Here is a 25,705-nt window from a genome sequence, read left to right on the forward strand (position 1 = left end):
CTTGAATTTGAGGTAGGTTATCAAGTTTACCTGAAGATATCACCCATTAAAGGGGTGTTGAGGTTTGGTAAGAAAGGGAAGTGTAGTCCGAGGTGTATAGATCCTTATGACATCTTGAAGCGTGTAGGGAATATTGCCTATGAACTAAAATTACCAAATGACTTGGCTTCTGTTCATCCAGTGTCTCCTGTTTGTGTCACAACCGGGGAGCACCACTAGAAGTAACATGGCGTACTTGAAAATTTATAAAAGCCCATAGTTATCATTCATCGCATCGACATAGTAAATTTAGCGGAAAATTTAAAACTTTTCATAACACATCGTATGCTAGAAACGTCACTTCGTATATATAAAAAATATAAGTCATAATACATATTTAGACCCTAAGTATCTTTATAATCTTCGACACAACAACATTAGAATACATTAGGGACACGACCGTTAAAACATAAGAGATAGCTATACAATCTTGAAACATTTTAGATTAAGACATGAGTAGGGAATCCTTGGAACTTAAGGACCCCTTTCCTTGAGCTTGGGAATCACATATCAAGCTGATCAATCATAAACATCCATTAAGAATCCATACCCTACACTTTGTGTAAAAAGTTTAGAAGAATGGGATTAGTACAAGAAAGCACTAAACATGGAAACCATGCAAAAACATGCATTTAAAAGGGACATTTTCTTGAAATCATACTTCATGCCTTTTTGAGTAAATCTTTATAAATCTTCAAAGAATAGAATTTATGTCATTCACATACTTCATGTAAGCATATTCAAAGTCCAAACATCATAGAAAATGACATATAAAATTTAAGTTCCATTTGAGGTCACTTTATAATGAGCTCATTCTTCTTAATAGTGAACTCCTTCTTTTATTTCATTAACCTCCCAAGTAAACCTTTGGTGATATTTGGTGCAATGCATCACCTTAGGACCACAAGGAAAACCAGACATACCACTTACACAAGCCAACACATACCATCATAGATGTATAATGCAACTTAGACAATTTAAGTCAAGTCAAAAAGGACATTACAATGAACTCCTAGTCATTATGCACATATACTTATTTTACTTTCACATAGATCCTAAGAAGGCCTAACTCATGACCCCGATCTAAGTCTACTAGTGAAACTTATATGTAAGGCCTTATAACCTGACACATACATAGTAAACCTATCATGAGACCACAAGCCTTTACATCCAAGTCATATATCAACATGTTAAAAGGAGACCACTTCATTTATGTCTAGAAAGATCTTAATCATATCGTCAATAAGATCAACATCATCCATAAAGACTCATATCATGCACATCTTCATAACAAGTAGACCAATACTACAATGTCATTAATATGGACATAATCATAAACATACACATTAAGTCACCTTCCTAGGACTTCCTAAGGAGCTACTTGTGCAATGTCTAGATGGGTTCATTACTTCGACCTATACTAATTAACTTACCTAATGTCCTCCTATTTATGATCCTATTCAATTAATTCCATTGTCCATTTTACTTTAGCGAAAGTATAGCCTTAACCGACACTAAGACCATGGGTGATAAACATTGAGTTTGGTGTTGTAGAGACTTAAACCAATCAAAGGTGTTCATACCTATCCAAGGTAGAATATTAACATATATCCTAGCATCGTTAGTTATATCACGTTGCTAGATCTTATGTGGCAAGCATATTTTATGGAACTAAGAGATAGGTGTATTCCCTTTACATTTATTGAGAAATTGTGGCCTCATCTCATGAGAAATCTTGGTGAATCTTCCTATAAGGAATGTCAACACCTCATGTGGTTCCATAGGTGAGTATTCCTTTAAAGTAAGTCAACACTGTATAAGGTACAAATGGTGAATCTTCCTCAAAGGAAAGTCAACACCTCTCAATGTCAAGTTCACTCGGTGCCAACCGAGGTTCCCTTTATTGTAAAGCCTTTATTACATTTATTTATAAAACATAGGCTTTGAATATTTGATTCTCATATGTTTATAGCATAGTCAGTCACCTATCTAGTTTAGAGTATTCTTGGGCACCCCTCTTAAAGCCCCTCTAGTTACTAGACCATCATACATGTTTGTGCATTTATATGTGAGCAAACCTTTCACATAACACATAATGTCACACATGTTCATATATCAATGCATAAATCCATATATGTACCTATATAAGCAATCCTTCAATATCAACACTCCAAGACACTATGCACATTCAAACTTAATCATATCATATACTTAACATCATAGACATCATGTTAGCATGCATAGTAGTAGAAACTACTGAATATGAAAACTACCTTTCATTTAGGCACCATGACTTATACTACTTGTAGCATGCATATAAACTGGGTGTGTGTGTACATTGGTCAACATGATCACATAATGTCTATCAATAACACATTGAGGCAGCCACCCTCTTAGCACATAATACTCTATCAAGTATAGACCATACAACACACAATATCATAGGAGACAAGTCAGCTACATATTACACTTAAGACTCCTAAATTATGTTATTCATGCATTCACATAGGGGTACATAGGTAGGGGATTATTAACAATTTTTAACTCATCAATGGAAGCACCTATACTTTACCCTGACATGGATATACACATGCTTACACAATAGCCATGCAACCTAAATCACAACTAGAATAGGAAAGTAGGCATAAACTTCACATAGTATCATCATTGGCACATATTTATATATTCATCAATTTACCTTCATGGACATGGTCAACAAATATATAATGACAATAAAGTAAACACCTCCACTATTAGTGGACTATACCACACAATGGCATACAAGGCTTCATCAATATTACTATAAAGATATAGAGAAGTAGAAAAGTAGAGGAATTCTTAACAATGTTTTAGCCTTTGGTCATCATTGACCATTACTACTCTTTTATCAATAAATCAAGTATAGGGAAGTATCTTAAGGTAACATAATCATACATGAAGTTAATCCTAATCCACTACAAGGTCACGTTACAACTAGTACAATATATAAACATACTAGAATGTAGAAGGACATAGACGAGCAACCTTTTTCACTTGCATGGATTATATGTCATATTTAATCAATAACATCAATCCAAGGCAGTATCTTATCATACACTTAATCATATCGAAATATTGCTTAAAACACTTCAAGATCAAGCTACTATCATAGGCAATAAACTATCAATTCAATGTAGAGTAGAGAGAATAGGCCATCTTATTAATTTTCCCAAAGTATTAATCGTCAATCATATTTTACCAATAAAGTACATTCTAGGCAATAGCTAATGAAATCTTAGTCTAGATGAGACACTACTACAATTACCAATAAGATCGAATTCACTATAAGCATGCTCCATATTAGAAATTCATGGAAGATAAGTTTACATAGTTAAATCCTATTCAAACTATCATGAATTGATCCATATTAGATCCATTACATATAATTCATACTCATATTACGTTATAGTCAGAAACTATAAACAATTAACCATGATCAATTCATATAACAACTAACCTAACATCAAGATCACAAGTTACTACTTGATAGACTACAAGAACCTAGATCAATTAAACCCAAGACCTCTTTACTTTGATCATACAAGATTTATATCCACAATTCAACAATGCTATTAACCTAAAACAGTACCTGCAAAAACCATAACATAGTCGAAATCCATTTTTAATCAATTGAGGACCAACATTATAGTGATCATAATGTAGACTAGGCTAGGCATGTTCAAACCTTCTTGCATTGATTCACATAGGTAATTCGTCAATTATTTATCATAAATATACATTATTGAAAGTAGACATAATAATATTAACATTATTGAATCACAAATCGACATGCATAAGATCAAGATCATAAAGTCATACATAGGCTAAAATTGGGTTTGTGAAATATGCATGGGTTCATCGTTCAATAGGATTGAAAATCACGTACAAAAAAGTATATAGTAATAAATATATTCATATTATGATTTTGAAATAAATTTAAGAAATAACCCATGGCTACAATAAAGAACAAGAACTTGATCATATTTTTGTTTTTGAAAACATTGAGACTAACTCTCTAGATAGAAGCATAACTAGAGATGAAGGATCACCATACCTTTATTTACATTAAAATCTCTAAAACTTTATGATTCATACATGTAAATCAAAGCTCCAAGATGTTCTTGAGCTTCACTAAGAATGGTGGTTTCTCGACAGAATATTTTGGACGGAAAAGCTTTAATCATGTCAGCGGATTTTGGATTGTTAAGTTCACGTGTTACATGACTTATATACACCCAAAAGTATCTGAATAAACCTAATATATTCATTTTGGAACTTTGGGTGAATTTCCTAGTCACCCCTTTAATGAAACAGAAGCAGGCAGGACAGACTACCATCGACGGAGCAATTGACTGGCCGTAGGTCAGACTATGGGCCATCTTTTGGCTTCCGTCGAATGGTCCTTAGAAAATTTTTGGTGGATACCTGCCCAATATAAGTACCAATCTATGATACCTCACCAACAGCCCGTTAATAGACCAACTCGACCAGACATAGGTCCTTTTTGTGGGGCCTTTTGCAGGGCCCTTTAGAACTCGTACCCAAAAATTTCTAACGTTAATACAACAATTAACAATTTATAGACATTACAAATAAGTTTAAACCAAATAAACACCTTCAACTCGTCCAAACAGGCTAGGACCCATTGTGACACACGTTGAGCATCTTAAGGGCTATCTTTCGAACGCCTTGGACGTTCTTGGTCGTTTGACCTCCAAACTTCTCAAATATCCATATACAATATTTAAAAATCATTATAAATCATATTATGACTTAATAATATCATGAAATAAAGTATATAACACGCGTGGACAGATGAGGCACATAGGCGACTAGTCGTCGAACGTTTTGGTCGTCCTTGACGTTAGACTTCCAAATCACTTCAAAATTTACACACTACTTCTAAACCATATTATAATTCAATTTATGACCTTATAACCTTAATAAAAACATGTTATTATGTATACACACTTACTCATTTTGGGGTCTTAAAGTTTCGATTCTTAAAAAGTGTCTAGGCGATCCAACAACCATTCTGCCTGTTGAGGGGTTAGGAGTCGATGATAGGCTGCTAATTTTGCCTTTTATTTGGAAGAAACACCCAAATTATATATAACTTTAAACACTTAATCAATGAAACTTTAGGGGTCCTCCTCCACTTTGGGGCTAAAGAAACTAGAGGGATTCATCCTTGTGAAATCCCTTATCATTGAAGCGTTTGTGCTAACATTTGGGTTCACTTGCACCCTGATGTCCCTAGAAACTTGGGTGGACAACACTTGAGTAAAACTATGGATGTCAGCTCTTATCTTCATATTGGACATAACACCTTCTTTAATAGGGACTTGAATGTTTTGACGAGTTTGAAGGGGAACTGCCTCACTCACATTCTACTCTTCGGCCCTCCTAGCGTTTGTCCTTCTTGTATTCATTTCCTATAAGCACAAAAAGGATTATAAGAGAAAGATAAAATAAATTTAAGACTTCAAGCACGACAATAGATTAATGAAGAAATGAAAAATGTCTAATCATCGGATAGCCTCCTACTCATAAATGTGGCGCACTTCACAAGTATGAATAAGACATTACTATATGTGGTGTGTGATATCAAACCTAATATTATACCCGCGTACTTCACCTCGATGAGGTCTTATACAAGCCCTTAGCTTAATCATCACTTCATAATGAACTCGAAATAATCCAAAATTTAATATTTTTTACAATAGAAGTTCAAACTTCATTTTCGTAAAGAAAAATAGAAGGAATCTAGTACCATCTTCACACATACACAACCTAATAGGGTTCTTAGCCCTTTAGACACAATAGTCTTATATAATAAAATTACATAAGAAAGACTACTAAGTCTATTACATAAATACAGAAATCATAAAGTGGAATCAAGTGCACTAGTCCTCAGATCTTTGAGGACCTACCACAATTCTTGGAGATAAGAATTCCAAGCTTTCTTCAAGGATGTAGAAGCAAACCAATTAGTCGGAACCTATACTCATAATAGAAAAAGAGAAAAGGGTTGGTACAATCATTGGACTAAGTATGGAGAAATGTATTTAAAAAAACCTTTAAAACATGAAAAAGGGACACTTATATGAAATTATGCATTTTTGAAGTTTTTGAAAGTCTTTCATATCACTAACACAACACATAGGCAAAACCCCCGATAATGCTCAATTACAATAAAGGTGTGATTTCGCACTTCCTAAGGTCCTCTTGTGCACTGTGGACTTAGAATCCAATAATACCAACCCCACCACGCCTCCCTTAGAAACCACCTTGGCCGCACACACATTAATTTATATTCTATCATATCTCATAATCATAAGTGAAGCACATACATCATGAACCACATTTTAATAGAGGAATATGCTCACTATAACCATTATCCATTCAACATATATGTTCTCATATCATTTCATAACAACAAAGAACCTCCCACAACACCCTTCTAAGCCTACTAGTGCAATATACAAGTGAAGTCCCATACCCCCACTTCTACTTAGTAAGCCTATTAGAATATCATCGAATAGTTTATACTTCATTCATTACTTAATTATTTAGGAAAGATCAACCATAACAGATATAGACCATGAGATTTACATGGAATTCAGTGTCATAAAGCCCAAAACTGAAAAAGGTGTTCTACTTGCCAAGGTAAAACCTACATAGTAGCTACTATATGGATCCATAAGCTAAGTCCTACGGGTCATATAGTTAAGGAATAAGGAGATTTCTCCAAGATACTCTACCTATTGCATTAACGGAGTAGTCCCCATCTTATGATTATCCCTAGGATAACCCAACCTCTTGCATTAACGGGAGGGTCTTTTCCTCATTGGTCATATCCTCTTGGTGCTTAGTATAATTTCCCAACATACTACAATTAGTCTTTCTATTTGTATCTACATGTGTGAAGAAGTATTCCCTTTTCATTAAATACAATTCAACATAAAGATCTTGATTCATTAGGTGAGAATACACTTTCATCATAATAAACATACATATGTGAGTAGAAATTTCACAGTATCATTCATGGTATTCTCATGAGAACTATACTTTCAATCAACAAAATAGATTAGCCTCACTATACATAATTCATACCACATTAGCCGTATTAAGGTTGTGGAAGTAGTCTCATCGACGAGTCCCTATTGATGGGGCATCGATGCATTTATAGACCCTATTAGTCACTCGTCATTTAGGACATAGGCTTGTTTTGGGGTACAAGTCTATAGATACCAATTTTGGACTCACGACTCCCATTGAAAGGGCATTATTCCATCGACGATCTGCCAATGGGTCTCATCAACATAAGTTGTTTTTGACTACTTTTTGGACTCTTCCTTGGTTCATTTCATCGTTGCTTGGGTGGGTCTTAGGGTTACCGTGAATTGACTTTTTAGTACTAGAACAATAGTTTAGAGTTAGGAAGTTTAGTTTAGGACCTTCACCTAATATGTATACCTCTTTAGGACTTTGGTCTACGACTTAAGCCTTAGTATAGTTTGTTAGACATATGAGATTGTACAGTATCTCAGAAAACTTTGCTCCAATGAGCAACATGATTCTATCATAATATTCGGGTTCTATAACATGCATAAATACTTCGATGATTTCTTTCTCAGACATAGGAGTCTAAACTCTAGCCATCTACCTGCAAACTATTTGTAGTTTAAATTTGATTTATGCTTTATTTTCTCAAAGGAACAACGATCGAGAATGATCTCCACATTTTCGACGAATTGCTTGACTAAATCATTAGTCAGGGAAGTCCCTCTAGGCCATTGTATTGTTTCATGACATGTAACCATTCTAGAGCTTTCCACTAAGACTTTGGTTGAAAAGCCGTATTAGTAATGCTTTATCTCTCCCAACTCTCATGAGCTGGTCACAGTAGGCCCTTAATGCTCTAAGGTATTCCCTATTCCTCTAAAAATGTCAAATTTTTGCACCTTGAACCCTTCCGGGAGGTCTAAATTCGGATGAATACACAAATTGTCATAACTCAAACTGGCGGCCTCAAGAATACACTGCAACACTTTCATTGTATTTCGTATCTCTTCCTTTATATCCAACTTGTGTCCTATTCGCTTGACTTCCACTCTTTTTCTCAATCCTCTTAGTGGTCCTGTTCGGAACCATTGGTGTCATGCTCATTGGGGACGGGAATTCTGAAAGAGGCTTTTTGTTGTAGGGGTGGGAAAATGGAGAGACTCTAGTTGTTTTGAGGGGATCGATAATTTTGAGGAAAATTCTACATGTTGGTTTGTTGATTTTGGTGACGGAGGGAAATTTGCAGGTTGTATGAGTTTTGGTTTTAAGGAGGTGGACCGGTTTGGTGATTGGCATTTTTGAGGGGGAGGTGGCATTTGAGTATTGATATTTTGAGGAGGGTGTGGAGTATTATAGGATGAGGAGGAATATTGAGGATTTTGGGTTGTTAAGTCGATGATTGAGGGATTATGAGCAGGACTGGAATATGGATTTTGGGATGTTCCACGCTTGAAGGAGAAAAATGAAGGTGAGGTTTTCTGCCTGTTGGAGCATTCATAGTAAAAGTCAAAGGAGGCAGATCTTGCCCTATCTTAATATTAACCCTCATCTTGGCAGTTTGTTGCATGAACTGCCAAATTAATTCCTTCTGATCGGCGATGGCGGTTTGAACCACCACAACGTCAGTAAGGCTGATTTTTTCATTGTTATCACCCATGGTTGCTTATCCCTTCTGTGAACCTTGATTGGGGAAGTAATTTGTAGGGCCTTTAGATCTTGTGAAATATGCATAATCAGACAATTTTAACGACAGATATCAGTTCTAAGTAAATGTGGAACGAAAACAATGCAAAGGCAAATTTGTTAGTTTTAGTTCAGGATAAATCATGTAAAATATCATATAAATAGCATGTAAACACATAAATGTCATTTTTTTGAAGTCATGATAACCAATGAATAATGGAGACTAATTTTTTGACAAGCAAGAATATTCTCGTTTTAAATTTTGAGGCAATCTCAGAAAGGTTAAATTGTGTTAAGTTTGATGTATTCTTGGGGCATCTCATTACGTCTGTTGATTTGAACTCAATTTTTCCCTTATAGAATAAAGGGGAAAAGAAAATTTAAAAAGGATTGTGTTTTGGGCCTTGAAAGGCTGTCTACATATCCTTCAAGGAGAATCCAGGCTCTACGCAGCTTGAATACAAAAGTAAATTCTAATTTTATTCATTCATTTTGATGATCACAAGGAAAATGGAAAACATACAATGAAGCTCTAAAATTTAAAAAGTTCCTCCATCTTTTGTATTACACACGAGGAACAAACTCAACTTGAATCTTTACCATGTTGACGAGTGATTCCATTTCATAAAAAAAACCCGAGGCACCTTCAAATTTTGTGAGTAGTCGCATCATAGTAGGGGCAACATTTCCAAATTTTGCTTATTTTACGACCAGAGTCTAGACCTCTGACGAGACCGGCGTCGTTGAAATTTGAGAGGTCACAGACAAGCCTACATACGTCATCCTTACTTCATCTAGGTTAATTTTAGCAGTAAATTTGAACTTTTTGTTAATTAACATACATATAAGACATTCTACTTAAACTCATAAACATTAAAAATCAACCATATAATATTAAAATCATCAAATGAAAGAAATAGTTCAATACTGCATTAAGTGTATACTCGCAAAAATGGCACCAATACGATGTCCGAAGTAAAATAGGAAAGAAATGCTAGTGGAACATACTCCACTAACTCAAACCTATATCTAAGCTAGAATATAATGGGAAAGCGTTCTCGGAAGCATGAGGGCCTTCCAAGTTTGGATGAATGATCCACGTTCCGATAGCTACAACATCATATCGTAAACTCTAGCGTCCGCCTGCACCTGCACCTGCACCTAAAGGTATATAGTTGTATGGGAGTAGTACACACTTGTACTAAGTATGGGCATATGCAAGAACACACCAAGGACATGCATTATTAAGAAGAGATCTCTCCTAAAGATATGAATTATGGAAATTCAAGTAGTGGACTTTCCAAATTTGAATTAGGAAAAGTCATGCCATGAGAGTAACATGCATCATCATACTTATCATTTCAGAAACAACACATGACATATTACACACATCATATCAGATTGTTCATATCGTTCTTTCATATGCCATGAGACCTTGAAATCATGGACATGACATTAAGACTTCCTCAAATGAGGTCTCAACATAAGGGACCTAAACTAGGGAGCCTTCATTAGCAAACCTAGAGTCTGCTTCATTCAATTATACGTACTTTATTTTCATTCTTTCACATACTAGTGCAAACACCAGTCATACCTAGGATGTAGTTTAAGACTCTCATCGGGTTTGTTGTGCAATGACCAAGAATAACCTAGTGTCATTACTTAAGTCTAGCTCACCTCTTAATTATCCTATCCTAACACCTTTACTATCGTTCATTTTATTATGTCTATTCTTTGAGGCTGGCCTCGTTCTTTCTTTGGGAACTTTAACTTTAACCGACATAGATCATGTGAGCATCATGAAATCTAGCGTGTAATCCCACACAGAAAAGAGGTGGAATCACCAACCAAAGTGAACCAAAACATGCTAGCATATATAGGGAATTATACCCTGCTAGATCCCTATATTGGCAGTATAGGTTCAAAGACTAGGAGATATAAGGAGACCCATACTCGGCATGCCGAACAGTCTCATCTCTTGAGGGTTACGTGAACCTCCGCCCTCCCTGAAGGAAGGCATCACCGCTCATAGCTAACCTATCGGTGCTCAGTATAAAGTTCCATTACATTCAACTCAGACATCATAGAAGCTGGCTTCTAGCATGAGGACATCATAGATAATTATATGATATCTCATTTTATCATTATTATTAAGTATGCATTGAATTTATTTCTTCAATTAGAGTGTTCATAGAGTCTGGTCTCTTCATTAACTTTACACTCTCATAGGTGAGTACATTTTGGTAACATTTACTTAGTCTCATTTGAGATTGCTCTCATCTTTCACATTAGCCTCTTATCATATTGTCACCTCATTCATTAACTATAACATATTTGCGTTTCATAATTACTCACCCCTTCACATTAATGTTTACTTCATCATATGCCAATGCACTTGGCCATTTAGTGTATTTTACACTCTTACTTAACCCTTCTAGGGTTACATTATTTTATCACATACATCTTAGGCTCACTTACTTTTAAACGTATGCTAGACTTATGGATCCAGACATACAAGCCATGTGGGTTCATTCATAGTTTGTCTAAGTGATTCATGTTTACCCAAGATTATGTGGTACAAGACTATGCATCTTATAGATATGCAAAGATATTGATTTCGATCTTTAGAGGCAGAATATATTAAATATTTACTTACGTATGACTTATCTGTCAATACGGAATTGGGAAAGGGAACACGATTTCAAATCCCTTGGACAACGCTTAATCTTATTTAAACTTGATAATTGTATTTTTCAGATTTGGAGGACCGTATTTCGATCCACATTAACCCCATAATATTTCCTTTCTGTTTCTCCTCTCCTTTTTTCGTTCAAGTCAAGGAGGTTGTGGGTTCAATCCCTCACAAGATTATTATTTTTCTTTTAGTAGATTTTTAACCTTTTTACCTATCCAAGAGGTTGTTGGTTCAATCCCCACTCTCAACAATTTATTTTCTCCTTTATTTTTCTCCTAACTCTCTCATCCATTCAAGAGGTTCTGGGTTCAATCCCCACTCACCACATCTATTGTTCCTTGCATATTTGTCACAAAATTTTTGTGAAATTTTCATTTGGTGAGGTCATGGGTTCAATCCCTAATGACCTCACATTTTTTTAAAAAAAAATTAAATGAAGTTTATTTTTTTCAAAGTTGGCGGAGACTTCAATTTCCAGCAAGCAGGAAATTTAGTGGCCTCCAATCCATTTTTGTCTTAATTTTTTGTTGATTTTTTTTATATTTCATGTAACGATGTCTTGGTTTCAATCCATTGTGATTTCACTTCTTTTACATTCATTTTTCATTGCATATTATACCACTTTGATTGGTCGAATCCAACCTACCAAATGCTGGAAATTTGTTCACTATTTTCAGCTCCTTGTTATCATCATTTGTTCATTAGATCTAAGGACGTTTCATGAATCATTTGGTGCATCTTTCGATATATTTTTTTCATGGTTATATTCAGCCAAGAATTTCCATTAAATCCAGCAACATTACACCACTTTTGCACATCATGATTTACACATACATTTGCACAAACATCCCTTTTCACATACTTTCGGTTGACATAAACTAACATGCTTACAATTCCAAACACATAGTCATGAACACATTATCACGAAAATCACAATTCATACTTAAACTACCAGAAAACATACCAACAACATGATCTCTAACCTATTGCAGATTGATATCAGAAGGATACTAGGGACAAGGAGTTCGTAAAGAACGGGAACAATCCTAGTTTCAAAATTCGTTGAATTCGTGGATAGAAAATTCTCCAGGAGAGAAACCCATACCTGACATTAGTGTTTTTCAACACACGACCAGCTGTCCAGAACCCTCCCCAAAAAATATCACGTCCAACTACCGAAACTTCAACTCAAAACTTTACTACCGTATTACGTTTTGCTTAACATTTTCGGATTCCTTTTTTGTGTTTGCTTTTTCTGCAAGTTCTTCAAGTGTGAAGAACTTTTGTTTTCTTATTTTTTCACAAGTTTGGCATCCAGAAAGAAAGTGTGAAATGAGAGAGAGATAGACGTGAAGGAGAGAGAGATAAATGTGAGAGTAAATAGATGTGGGAGAGAGTGTTTCCTTAGGGCTAGGCTTTAAGAAAGACTTAGTCAAATAAGGTTAAATAATTAATATTAAAAATCTGATTTTCCTTTTTATTAAATCAGCCATTAATTATTAATTTATTAAATTAATTCACCAAATTAAATAATCAAATTAAATCATTTCTCCCACCTAGGTTAGAACCCGGGTGGAGCAAGGTTTTGCTCAAAGGCCAATTTCAGCCTTTTCTCCCTAAAATGCCCCTCCACCATATTAATTAAATAATTAATTTAATATTTAGGGTAATAATGATACTACCTTTATCCTAGAAAAAAGACCATTTTACCCCTAGACCCTCCAATCTTAAGATTACCCATTTTTAAGTCCAATTAAGACTCATCCGGGTAAATCTTTATATTCGGGTGCCCTACATGGCTGGACCCAACCTTTCCTAGCTCAACGAAGTCACCAATTTATTTGCTTGGTTGTTTCATGGGTTCAGAAGTCTTGTTCTACGCGCATCAATCCGTGTGGACCCGGTCTAATCGTTGGCATTCTAGCCGCATTAAGAAATTACTCAGCATAGCCATTTTAGGGTTGTTACATGTTATAAGGGGATATAATGTTTCCACATCCTTATTGAGAGAGGAAAAGTCCCCCTTTTGAAAGAGCCAAATGTAGATCTCCAACATTGTTTTCTTGAAAGGCGTAAACAAACTATAGTAAAACACAGTCTGCTTTATGACCGATATGTTCAGATCTTGCTGGTAACATCCATGGATAACATTGACATCCTATATATAAATGATTCTACCAGCCTTGATGGGGTAGTGGAACGTGTTCTTAAACTCCACGTATTCATCTATTGTGTTCCCTTTTTGGTTTGGATAATACGCATAGGCCTTGTAGACGCCCTCCGATCCAACTTGGGAAATTATTTCCCTGATGGGTTTTAGAATGCATTCAGCCCGAAGGCGCTCATAAATGAGAGCACATAGAATGAATTCTAATCCCATGTGGTATACTTGTAGATATGACTCGAGAGTTAATTTCTTGTCCCCCCTTTGCTAGACTTCTTGGAAAGAAGGTCTATAGAAAATCTCTTCCTCAAATTCATCTTCAAAAACTTCCAATTAAGTGTCTTCAGTGGCAGGAACTGTGTTATCTACAAGAGGGTATTCTTCGTGTAGTCTCTTCATCCATGATAGCGCGTCTTACCATCATAGCTACAAACTCCTTGTCTAATGCAGCACTTGCGTCTTCAAGGACTGGGTAGCGATCTCCACTTCTGATCTCTTTTCTCAGTTCTCTTGGATTTCCTGTGCAAGCAACTGCAATTTCCTTTGCAAATCCTCTATAATTGGTTCCATAAAGGTAATTGTTCTTCTTTTCTTTGCTGCAATTTTAGCTTTCCTGAGGTGATAGGGTAGTGTTTAGGATTTGGGTAGTAGGAATTTAGTTTTTTTTATGTTGATAAACTCAGGACTAGGAAAGTTTGGTTGAACATTTTGTTATAATGACTTGTATAAAATTTTAAGAAATTTTTAAAAGGAGTGGGTTAGATATGTCCTCATCCAAACCAAAATTTCACATAAACAGCCAAAGCATATATATCGCGTCTTAAACAGGTATGTAACCCTTTTGTGCCAAGGATACGCCTAGTTATTTGAAGGATGTATTACGTCATTTAAATCAAATTGTTGCATCCCCCAAAAATAAGATTCACAAATGTTTAGAGTATTCATAACAAAGTTAACAAAAGTGATACATCTTTTTGAAAGGTAAAAATTGAAAATACAATATAATCAATCCCACGCAGGGGAATAAGAGAATTAAAAAGCTTAAGATCCCGCTCCTCCTTTTGGTTTTTCCACTTCTTCACAGATGGTATACTTGATCTTCACCACGTGCGGCTCAGCGAACACGACTTTAGAAGACTTCTGTGCAGATCGAAGAGTTTTATGTTTCTCATCCACGGTCGAATCTAGATGCCTTAGGCATGCCCTTGAATTGGTCAACTCTTGTGAGACAAAAGCTAAGGCCTTTTGGACTTCAAATTTTTTGTACTAGAACTCTTTTTCCCTACATATGTATGCTTGGTCCCTACGTTGAATCTCTTGCTCGCTTTGGTCCCATTTTTGTTGAAAATTGTATGCTTGGATTTGGAGCATGAGTTGGACATCTCCAATCTCTCAGCCTATGCGTGGCGTCGGTTCAAGTGTACCACACAGATTATCCTGTAACCATTTTTATATTCGTCAACATACCCAGCTTCATACCTGTTTTCTGCCATGCTTTCTTTTATATAGACCCACCCAGCCCATACCTAGCGAATAGTCTTTACAAAGGTCTGTAATAATCCGGAAGGTCTTTTTTGAATTTTCTTATAAAATACTTATTTTTACGCCTCTTCATAGTTATCCGAGTTTATTTGAAATCGTTTGTGAAGTTCATTTGAGAATTTTGAACTATTTGATAACTGCAGTTAATTAGTTGACATGTATTTATTATGTAATTTATTTTAATTAAATTGGTGATTAATGGGATAAATTCATAATTAATTTATTACTAAATTTCACTTGGCCCATGTATTAAAATAGGTTAATGATTTTTTTAGTTTTAATAAACAGTTGATTTAAGAAATAAAATGAGGGGCAAAACCATTACGGATGACAACCATGGTGGATGACCAATTGCATAAAGTAAAAATCTCGCCTAATTCTTGTAACCTTTAAATGTGAATGAAGTAGTGTTAATATTACAATATATTATAACTGTAATGATGCATGGGGAATGAAATTAAAGGGAAAAGTGAGTTGCAAAATTTATCGTTCTAACTTGGTATATGCTATATTAATTTGGACTTGACAAAAATTTTAACGCCCATCATTGGATAATTATGGAAAAATAATTGTTGATGAAATAAATTTGGATTTTGTTCCAACTAGCTTATACAAGGGTCTTTAAGTATGCGTATGTAATGATTATGAGTTTAGTTTTGGTGCACGATTTTCTTATAATCATCAACTTATAATTAAAGTTTTTCTATATTGAGATAAAATAATTAAATACAATGGTATAACATTATATGAATACCATTAGGTTGATAATATATAGAGAAGTTGGAACTTATCCCAAGACATGAAATTTGGAAAAAAAATTAAAAGAGTTGACATTTATTGGCATCAAGATTAAGAATTTGAGTATATATTTGAGTGAATTTTGGGTTAAGTCTAGAAAGACATTAATGTGGATGTTTATAGTTTCAAAATCTTATTGTGACTGTTAATGTGAATAGATTTCTTAGAGTTGGAAGTTCACAAATGGTAAAGGCTCAAGTCCCGGAGTTAATTCTTAATTCATTCGGGCAAGTGGATTTCTAAACCCTTGTTAAGTGTATGAAATGCGTGTATTTCCTTGTGGTATATGTTTGGGAGTAATGGGAATTTGTGATGGGTTGACTTGTCCACATTGATTAATTCTAATGATGAAAAAAATCCGTAATAAAAGGCAATGTGAATAATTCGTTGTGTGTGATGTGTTGATAATGGAGAATTATTTGAAAGGCTTGTTGAATCATTGTTGATGTTGTTTTGAATTGTGCAATGCTATGAAAATGGTGATATCCTCTTTGTTTTCTTGAAGATGTCATTTTTATTATTTTGAGACATGGTAATGAAAATTATTATGTGCATTGAGAGAGCATGAGAACATAAAGAGGATGTACTATTTCGAGGGACGTATCGTGCTTCGCAGTGGATACTTTCTTACGAGCGACGTATTGCGCGCTGCAATAATTACTATTACCAAGGGTCGTATCATGCGCCGCGACAAATGCATGGACAAATATGTTCCCCATTGATCCCGTACTGAGAGACAGTGGGTGTGTATCACTAGGTCAGACAAGCATCAATATACTTGACATTGCATTCCACTGCATTGCACATACTTATCATTACTGAACTTGATATTGTGTTTTATTTGTCTTGTGAATTCCTTTATGTGGAATTGGTGATTGATGGGTATTCAACTTGTTGTTGAGGATATGCAATTTTTTAGAGTAAGGTTGTTGAGGATATATAATTAATTAAAGTGTTGTTGTTGAGGATATGTAATTTGTTAAAGTACTGTTATTAAGGTTATGTAAATTGTTAAAATATTGTTGGTGAGGACATGTAATTTGACTAAGTATTGTTGTTGAGGATATGTAATTTGTCTAAGTTTTATTGTTGAACTACGTCGTTGTAAACTGTGAGTTGTTAGGTTTGGCTGATTTTTATGCAGGTTGTATTTGTGGAGGTTCGGTTGGGATGGTAGGAGTACCTGTATTTCATCTAGCTTGTGTTTAGGGATTTACTTACTGAGTACCGTGTGTTTTTTAACTCACCCCTTCCTTCGACAATTTCTTTTTTTGTAGATTACGAGCCTTGATTTTTGTTGTATTTGTCATTCTTTTATTTTTTGAGGCATCTTGGTGATTTTTGAGGTAGTTGTTTGTCATCTCGGCGTACTTTATTTCTCCTATTTATGATCTTATTCTAATCTATAAATAAGGTCATGTGAGACTTCAATTTTTAATTTGATTCAATTGTAATACTTTAGAGGTTTGTACACGTGACAACCAGGTCTTTGGGGTATTTTAGAGTTTATTATAGAAATTGTCCTCATTTTATTGTAATAGTTGAGTTCTAGGCTGACTTCTCTTTGTTGGATAAGACAAGTGATATCACGTCTCACCCGTTATAGTCAGAGAGGAAGGAACTCGTATCTCCTTGGATACGTAGAATTTGTCTTCTGCCGAATTGTCGCATTACCCTGCTAGGGTTGTAAGGTCGTACTCCTTTAATGCCAAGTAGAATTAAAAAAGGACATGTAGCCCCGTTAACCACTATTTTCTCTGGCATAAACTCTTTAAACATCCATTGTATGTTTCCCTCTTTTAAGTCATAGAACACTTTTGCCCACGCCTCCCTCCTAGTGTGTATTAGGAATTTGTGAATGCTTAAACGAAAATCATAGTTATGAAGGGGACTCATCTGTGTTGGCTTTGACAAATCCCGTGTTTGAGTACCGTCTGTTTTAATAAAGTGCTGAGGCATCCACCACTGAAGCAAGATGTTGCACCCTGGAAGAGTAGAACCCATTTTTGCATTGACTCAAAGACCGATAGATGTCGGCTAGAATAATTGGGGCCAGATTGTAGTGCTTCTTAACCTTCCTTTTTTCACTAATCCCTCTAAAGATAGCAACTGTAACCATCACAATCAGAGTGTCAATCTAATTTTTCCATCCTTAGGAAATACCATTATTCCTAAGAGGCATACAGAGAAGATGAGAGTCTGAGTATATCTCCATAGGATATGATCGAAAAAATCCTCTGGAAAAATTTCTAAAATAACTATCGTTCCCCGAACATTCAAAGAATTTCATAAAAGGTATACTTTGGTTCTCAAGCGAGTCTGCATTTACTAGTAGTAACATGTCTTTCAATTTTAAACTAGTTAGCTTATCTAGTAGTAAGATGTGGAGATATGGATGGTGTTTCCTTTTACCCCACATTCCGAGGGAATCAAGACAATCCTTTATTTCCTTTAGGTTCAACATTATTTCAACATTCCCAAATGAATAAAAACTCTTTTGTTGTCCTAGAATCGAGTGATCACTTCGATGAATTCAGGCCAAACTTTAAAGTTCATTATTGTAGGAGATGGCCTAAGTGAATTTAGATATCTCTTTTTTGATAGTTTTTTAGCAAAATCATCCTTAAAGTATACCCTAAACCTAAACTACATCCCTAAAGTATCATTCTTAGCATAAGACTGTAACATTCCAGAAAATGTACATGACTAGTGAAGAGTCTAGTAAATTTTTAGGAATGCGTATTGGGTACATAGGCATCCCAATGCCCAATATTGAGAAATATTGGGCATCTTATAGAATATTGGCTTAAGGGTGTTAGCCAATATCTATGTATACACAAGTATTTAAAATAAAATCCAAGCTTGTTTAAGAATTGTACTTGCAATGAAGACCCTAAACTAAAATTATTGATTCTCAACTTAATACATTATGTACAAGGCATCAAGGTGTCTAGCCTAGGCACCATAGCACATGAGCACCTAAAATGATCATGTAGATTAAGTAGTGCCAAAGGACATAGTGAGGATCCTTGGGAAAATAAGTAAACATTCAAAATGAACCTTCCAAAGTAGTTAGTTCAGAAAGTACATGCAACACGTGTGCAAGAACATTTGCAACCGGCCAAGAGACAAGCTAACCGATTTGGTTAGAGCGGTTGGGGACAAGCGCGCGTACGGGTTAGTCCACGTGGGGCCGATCTCCCTAATGGTCCTAGACTCCAACCAACTGACCCAGCTAACTAACTAACCTAGGAGAAACCAAAAATAACTAACTAAGGAACCCGAAAACCTTAGACCTAACAAGGTGACATTAAGACAAATAGTTAACTAAGAAACATCCTAGTTCCTAACCTAGGATGGTCAAAAAGGGTTTGTTATGGTCCTAATGACTTAGGGGTAATTTAGTAATTACTCTAGGTCAATTAATTAATTAAATTATAAACTTAATTAATTAATTAATAAAAAATCAAAATCATGGTCTTAGCCGAAATCCATAGAAATTTCCAGATTTGGCCAAGTCAAATGTTCTCCTATTTTTCGTCAATTTTGGAAGGGCTTTTTAATCAATATCATTTCCAAAAGAAATAGACTCACGTTCAATCACTAGAAAATCACTCAAAAAAGTAAGAAAATGTAAGAAAAACTAAAAATTCTCGTTAGGTGATTTCAAGGTGATCCTTCAATGTTTTCATGCAAAGTTTAAGGTGATCCTCATAGATCAAAATCTACAGTAAGGTATGGGTTTTATCTCCTGGAAATATTTCTCCAAGAGGCTTTTCAAACGTTTTAATATCAAGAATATCAACTAGGGTTGTTCCCAATAAATTGCATGTTCATCTCCCTCGTTCTCCCGATTTTCGATTCTTGTAATTCTTGTGATGTAAATTTCGAGCATGCTGTTTATATGTGGTTTTAACTGATTATTTTGTGTATTTTTCCGTGATTATAATGTCGAATGAAAACTATATGTTAGAACCGTAGGGTGTTATCCACATGAATGGTAAATGTTATAATGCCTACTTCTGTTCAAGAAGATGATATTGTTATAAGTTGTTCATTAAATTATTTCATAGGCTAATCAAAGGTTAAAAGTTGGCTTGTTTAACATGATAGATTATTATAATGTATTTATGAAATAATTTTCATGGCTAGTTATAATGTTATGACAAATATCTAGTGAAATTGTGATTTATGCCAACAAATTGGCTAGCAAAACTATATCCAATCATATTACTTCTGAATCATGTAATGTCATACCAATCTCTACATCAATGAACTCATAACATAGGGTATGCCAATAAATGGGACAAGTCCCAACATACTCTATCCACACGAACTTGTGAACATAATAACATTGCATAAGAAGTTATAACTTTCATAAAGAATTTTACAAAACTACCAATAAATGTTGAACAAGTTAAGGTGAGTCATGAAATAACTAAAAGCTAAAGTTATGAAATCGACCTAATATAGAGTGTTAAAAGAAGTAAGACAAGTCTCAATTACAATTAATCGATTATGTCAAAAATACTCACCCAAGATGGTGCAAGAGTCCGTGAGACAAGGGTCACACGCACCATGATGATAATGTAAAACTTAAATTCATATTCATCAAGAAAGAAAGGTGACCAATCATCCATAGATTTATGTAAACCTCATAACTAGAACCAAACTTCCATAATGTTTGAGTCAACTCTAAGAGATAATAAAGTAAAATAGATCTGATTTTAGCACTGATAGACTAGCAATGAACTTCTGCATGCATATGTAAGCTTTATGAGATGATATCACCACTCAGGTGGACTAGTGTCTTCGTGTGTCTCCTAGTCTTCAAACTATGCTTGCCAGAATAGGGGTTTAGCTAGTGGATGTCTCTACCTAAGAATGCTACGCAGTTCGGTTTCAATTTGGCCGGTGATCCCATCTCTTTTCGGTGTGGGGAAGACACTAGATTTAATTTTTAGCTCACATTATCTATGTCGGTCAAAGCTGAGGAAAGTATTCGGTTCACTTCAGCCATAAACCCTTCTTTTCGGTGTGGAAGACACTGACTTGGTTTAACTTTAGCCAGTGAATCCTTCCTTTTGGTATGGGGTAAACACTTGACTTGTTTCACAATAACAAGTGAACCACCCCTTTTAGGTGTGGGGGAGAAACTGAATTTCATGTTAGCTCGCATGATCTACTTCCGTTAATGCAAAAGAAATCTTTAAAGAAAGTAAGAAATAATAAAAGTAGCATGTTGACAGTGAAAACAGATCGAAGAAGTACAAACATAAGTCCAAAGTGAGTTAAGTAAGTAAGATCTTAAGAATGTCAATCACCAGCATTTCATAAGAATGAAGTCGTAAAATTTAGTGGTTTATGACAATATTGGAGTATGAATATATGCCTCAAAGATTCATATATTAGGTTATAACCAATTAATGGGCATAGCAAATAAAGATTGACTTATAAATATCTTCATGCCCAATTTAATAGAATGGAAAATATAACTTGTAAGTAAGGTAGCCAAATCATTTCCTTAGTCTTTTCGATTACTTACTCGATCCATTGCACGTATGGGACTACAATGAATCACTGCACTTGTAAGTAAAACATAAGATCAAAGAAGATCATTGAACTACAAAGCAGAAAGAAGAAAAAGACTGAAAAATAAATTAAGGCTAGAGGGAAGTGCTCTCGGCCTAAGGGAGAAAATTTCTTGTATTTTGTTTAAGTTGTTCAAAAATTATGTTCATGAATCCAAGGTCTTATGTTCATATAGGAAATGAGTTTTATGCCTTAATTGCATGAGAACATGTCATATTCATAGCATGAATCAGATATAACGATTTAAGAAAGTAAAGTGACTTAACTTTTAAGAAACGAAATGTTGCTTTAGGAAGAGCTTTCCTCGATCATGCATAGTCCTTATGTGTTTATGTGAATACACCCATACTTATTACAAGTGTGTACGAACTCCATCTGTAATTAGTGTTTCTATACGTATAGTTTTTAGAGAGGATTGATGAATCGACGAAGCAATTTGGATTAGTTATTTGCAGACTTTGGCAGGTCGTATTGAGTTCAAGGATGCTACACTTTATTATTCTAGAATTAGTACAATAGACGTAGCTGCTAGATGTAGTCCCTAGCGTATCATTTCAAGCATTTTTTCAAGCGTTTGTAATATGGCCGATTGGAAAACTAATATTATTACTATGATTCTCTGTTTCCATTGTTTAATCTTTAGTAGATGGTTGCTTTAGTTTGAGCTATTAGGATATCACTCATCAATAAATTATATGAAGTCTAAGTACACTTCATTAAGTTTGAAAGTTTTACACTTTCTGCAAATTTAACTATATGATTGTGATGAAAGCTAAGAAAAGGCTTGTCTGCAACCTTTGAGAGATTAACGACGCTGGTTGCATTTGGATTAAAGAATCCAGGTGTGACAAACTTTGTATCAGATCATGAGGTTGAATTACCTAGGAACTAAGGCTAACCATAATAATGTTGCATAGTTTCTAACTTATGGTTATGAAGTGTACCACAATCATCACTTAGAGACTTTCTGATGTTAGGAATTTTCCTTTCTTCTACTCTTTATCGTGCTATCTAGAGCTTTGACATTTTGTGCTATTCTAGTGTATAACTTCGTTCTTGTGTATACGTGTAGAAAATGAACACAAGAAGAAACACACGCAAAAGAGTCGAAGAAGCAGCTGTGGGAGGCAACCAAGATCCTTCTCAAGCCCCAGCTGCTGAAGTATAAATGCATGCTAACCCAGTTGTGATGATGGATGGAGAAGTGAGGGAGGAATTTCTTCAGATGGCTTAAGTCATCACTGTGCAGGAACAGGCCATCACGGCACAATCCACTAGAGATAGTGCTCCCAGGGAGGACCCACATGCTAGAACCATGGCTAGTAGACTTAGGGATTTTTACCAAAATGAATCCTCCAGTCTATTAGGGTCCAAGACTAATGAGGATCCCCAAGAGTTTGTGGATTAGGTTCACAAGATTCTCTATGCTATGGGTGTTAGCGAAGAGGAAAATGTTTACTTGGTTACATACCAACTCAAAGATGTGGCTCTGGTGTGGCACAGGATGTAGGGATATGGTCGAGCACCAAGAGGAGTACCCATCACTTAGGACGTTCTTAAGACTACATTCCTGGAAAGGTTCCTTCCAACATAACAGAGAGAGGCTAAGGTTGAGAAATTCATTAAATTACCACTAGGAGGTACGTTAGTCATAGAATACTCCTTGAAGTTTGTTAAGCTTTAATTTGCTTCTTCTCTACTGTCCAATAGAAGAGATGAGATGAGCAGGTATGTGACTGCTGTGTCGGAGGATTTAGAAGAGGAATGTCGGGAAGAGAAGTTGCATGATAACATGGACCTTGGTAGTTTTATGGTTCATGCACAATAGGTTGAGGAGAGTCATCGGAGGAAGATAAGACAAGAGAGCTAGAAATCTAGGCCTTCAGATCAGTCCGGTTCAAGCAATGGTAAGAATTTGTTTGGGGTTTGGGATAGGCCCAAGTTAAAGAAGGGGCACAAACACTCGGGTAATCCTACTCCTTCGAATAACGCTAATTCCAAGAAGGGCAATGATAAAAATGGTTAGCGTGACGGATAGATGTGTGGTAAGTGTTTTAATGGATGTTATGGGTGAAGTAAGAGTGGGAACGTAATTAGGGAGTGCCCAAACGTGAAGAATCAGTCCAAGGAAGATACTCAACCTCAGCCTAATCCTATTGTTGCAGCCAAGACTCCCCAGATTCTATGCTTTGAGAGGTAGAGAGCACCAACAGAAGTCAGCTGATATGGTCACTGTTACGTTGCATGTCTTCTCTTTTCCTGTGTATGAATTGTTAGATACAAAATCCTTTATGTCTTCTGTTAATCCTTTAGTAGCTAGGAAATTTAACTTGCTTCTTGAGATTTTGCATGAGCATTTTCTATTTAATACTCTCATAGGAGATAGCATTAAAGATGAAAGAGTATATAGAGATTGTCCAATAACTATTCTTGATAAAGTCACCTATGAAGATTTAATAGAATAACCATGCTTTATTTTGATATAATATTGGGTATGGATTGGCTCCATAAGTCTTATGCTACCATATACTGCAGAAACAAGTTAGTAAGGTTTTAGATTCCAAATGAGTTAGAGTTGGAATGGGAAAGGTGTGGTTACCTTAAAGCCAACAAGATGTTATCTTCCTTGGTCATGTTGTTACCGCTCAGAGTGTAGAGGTCGATACGAAAAAGATTGAGGCGGTGAAGAATTGGCCGAGACCCCTCACTCCTACAGATATTTAAAGTTTCTTGGATTTGGCTAACTATTATCGGAGGCTTATGAAGGGCTTTTTAGTGATTGTTGCTCCATTAACTTCTTTAACAAATAAGAAGGTGAACTTTGACTTTTCTAAAAAGTGTGAAAAGAGCTTTCAAGATCTCAAAGACTGACTCACTTCGGCCCCAGTTCTCATGTTGATGAGGAGTAGTGAAGGGTAAATTGTGTATTTTGATGCTTCTCGAGTAGGTTTGGGATGTGTTCTTATTCAATATTGCAAGGTGATTGCATATGCATCAAGACAATTGAAAATCCACGAGACAAATTACCCTACTCATGATCTTGAGTTAGCTGTTGTAGTGTTCGCGTTAGAACTTTGGAGACATTAGTTATATGGTGTTTATGTTGATGTATTTACTTACCATAAAAGTCTTCAGTATGTTTTTACACAGAGAGAATTGAATCTTTGTCATATTAGATGGCTACAGCTGCTCAAAGATTATGACATGAGTGTCCACTATCACTTAGGTAAGGCCAATGTAGTGGATGATGCGTAGAACCGATTGAGCATGGGCAGTGTGTCTCATATTGTTGATGAGAGGAAGGAGCTGGTTAAAGAGGTACACCAATTGGCTAGGTTAGTTGTATGGTTGGTAGATACACCAAGTGGGTGTGTTTCCGTTCATTCCAGTTCTGAATCCTCATTTGTTACAGAAGTTAAAGATAAGCAGCAACTCGACCCAGTGCCCATGGAGTTGAAAGACTCAGTGTTAAGTCAGATGAATGAATCCTTCTCCCTAGGGGAGGATAGTGTGCTTAGATACCATGACAGATTTTGTGTGCCCAATACTGATAATCTGAGAACTAATATTATTGTAGAGGCTCATGGCTCCAGGTATCCATTGATCCAAGTGCCATCAATATGTATCATGATCTCAAGGAGATCTATTGGTGGAAAGGTATAAAGAGAGATATTTCTATGCTTGTGGAGTAGTGCCCCAATTGCGAACAGGTTAAGGCCGAACACCTTAAGCTTGGAGGTCTTACCCAGTCAATTGAGATTCCAACGTGGAAGTGGGAGGAAATTAATATGGATTATGTGGTTGGTCTGCCCAGGACCAGGAGACTGCGTGAATACTTTGGGTCATTGTTGACAGGATGACTAAGTCTGCTCACTTCATACCTGTGAAGTCTACTTACAGTGGCGAAGATTATGCCAAGCTGTATATTGATGAGATAGTGAGGTGGTATGGGATTCCTTTATCTATAATTTTAGATATGGGAGCCCAGTTTACTTCTGACTTTTGGAGATATTTCCAAAAGAGATTGGGTACACAGGTGAAGCTCAATACTGCGTTTCATCCCCAAATGGATGGACAAGCAGAGC

The sequence above is a fragment of the Solanum lycopersicum genome, chromosome 11 (assembly GCF_036512215.1).
Source record: "Solanum lycopersicum chromosome 11, SLM_r2.1".
NCBI classification, from domain to species: Eukaryota; Viridiplantae; Streptophyta; class Magnoliopsida; order Solanales; family Solanaceae; genus Solanum; species Solanum lycopersicum.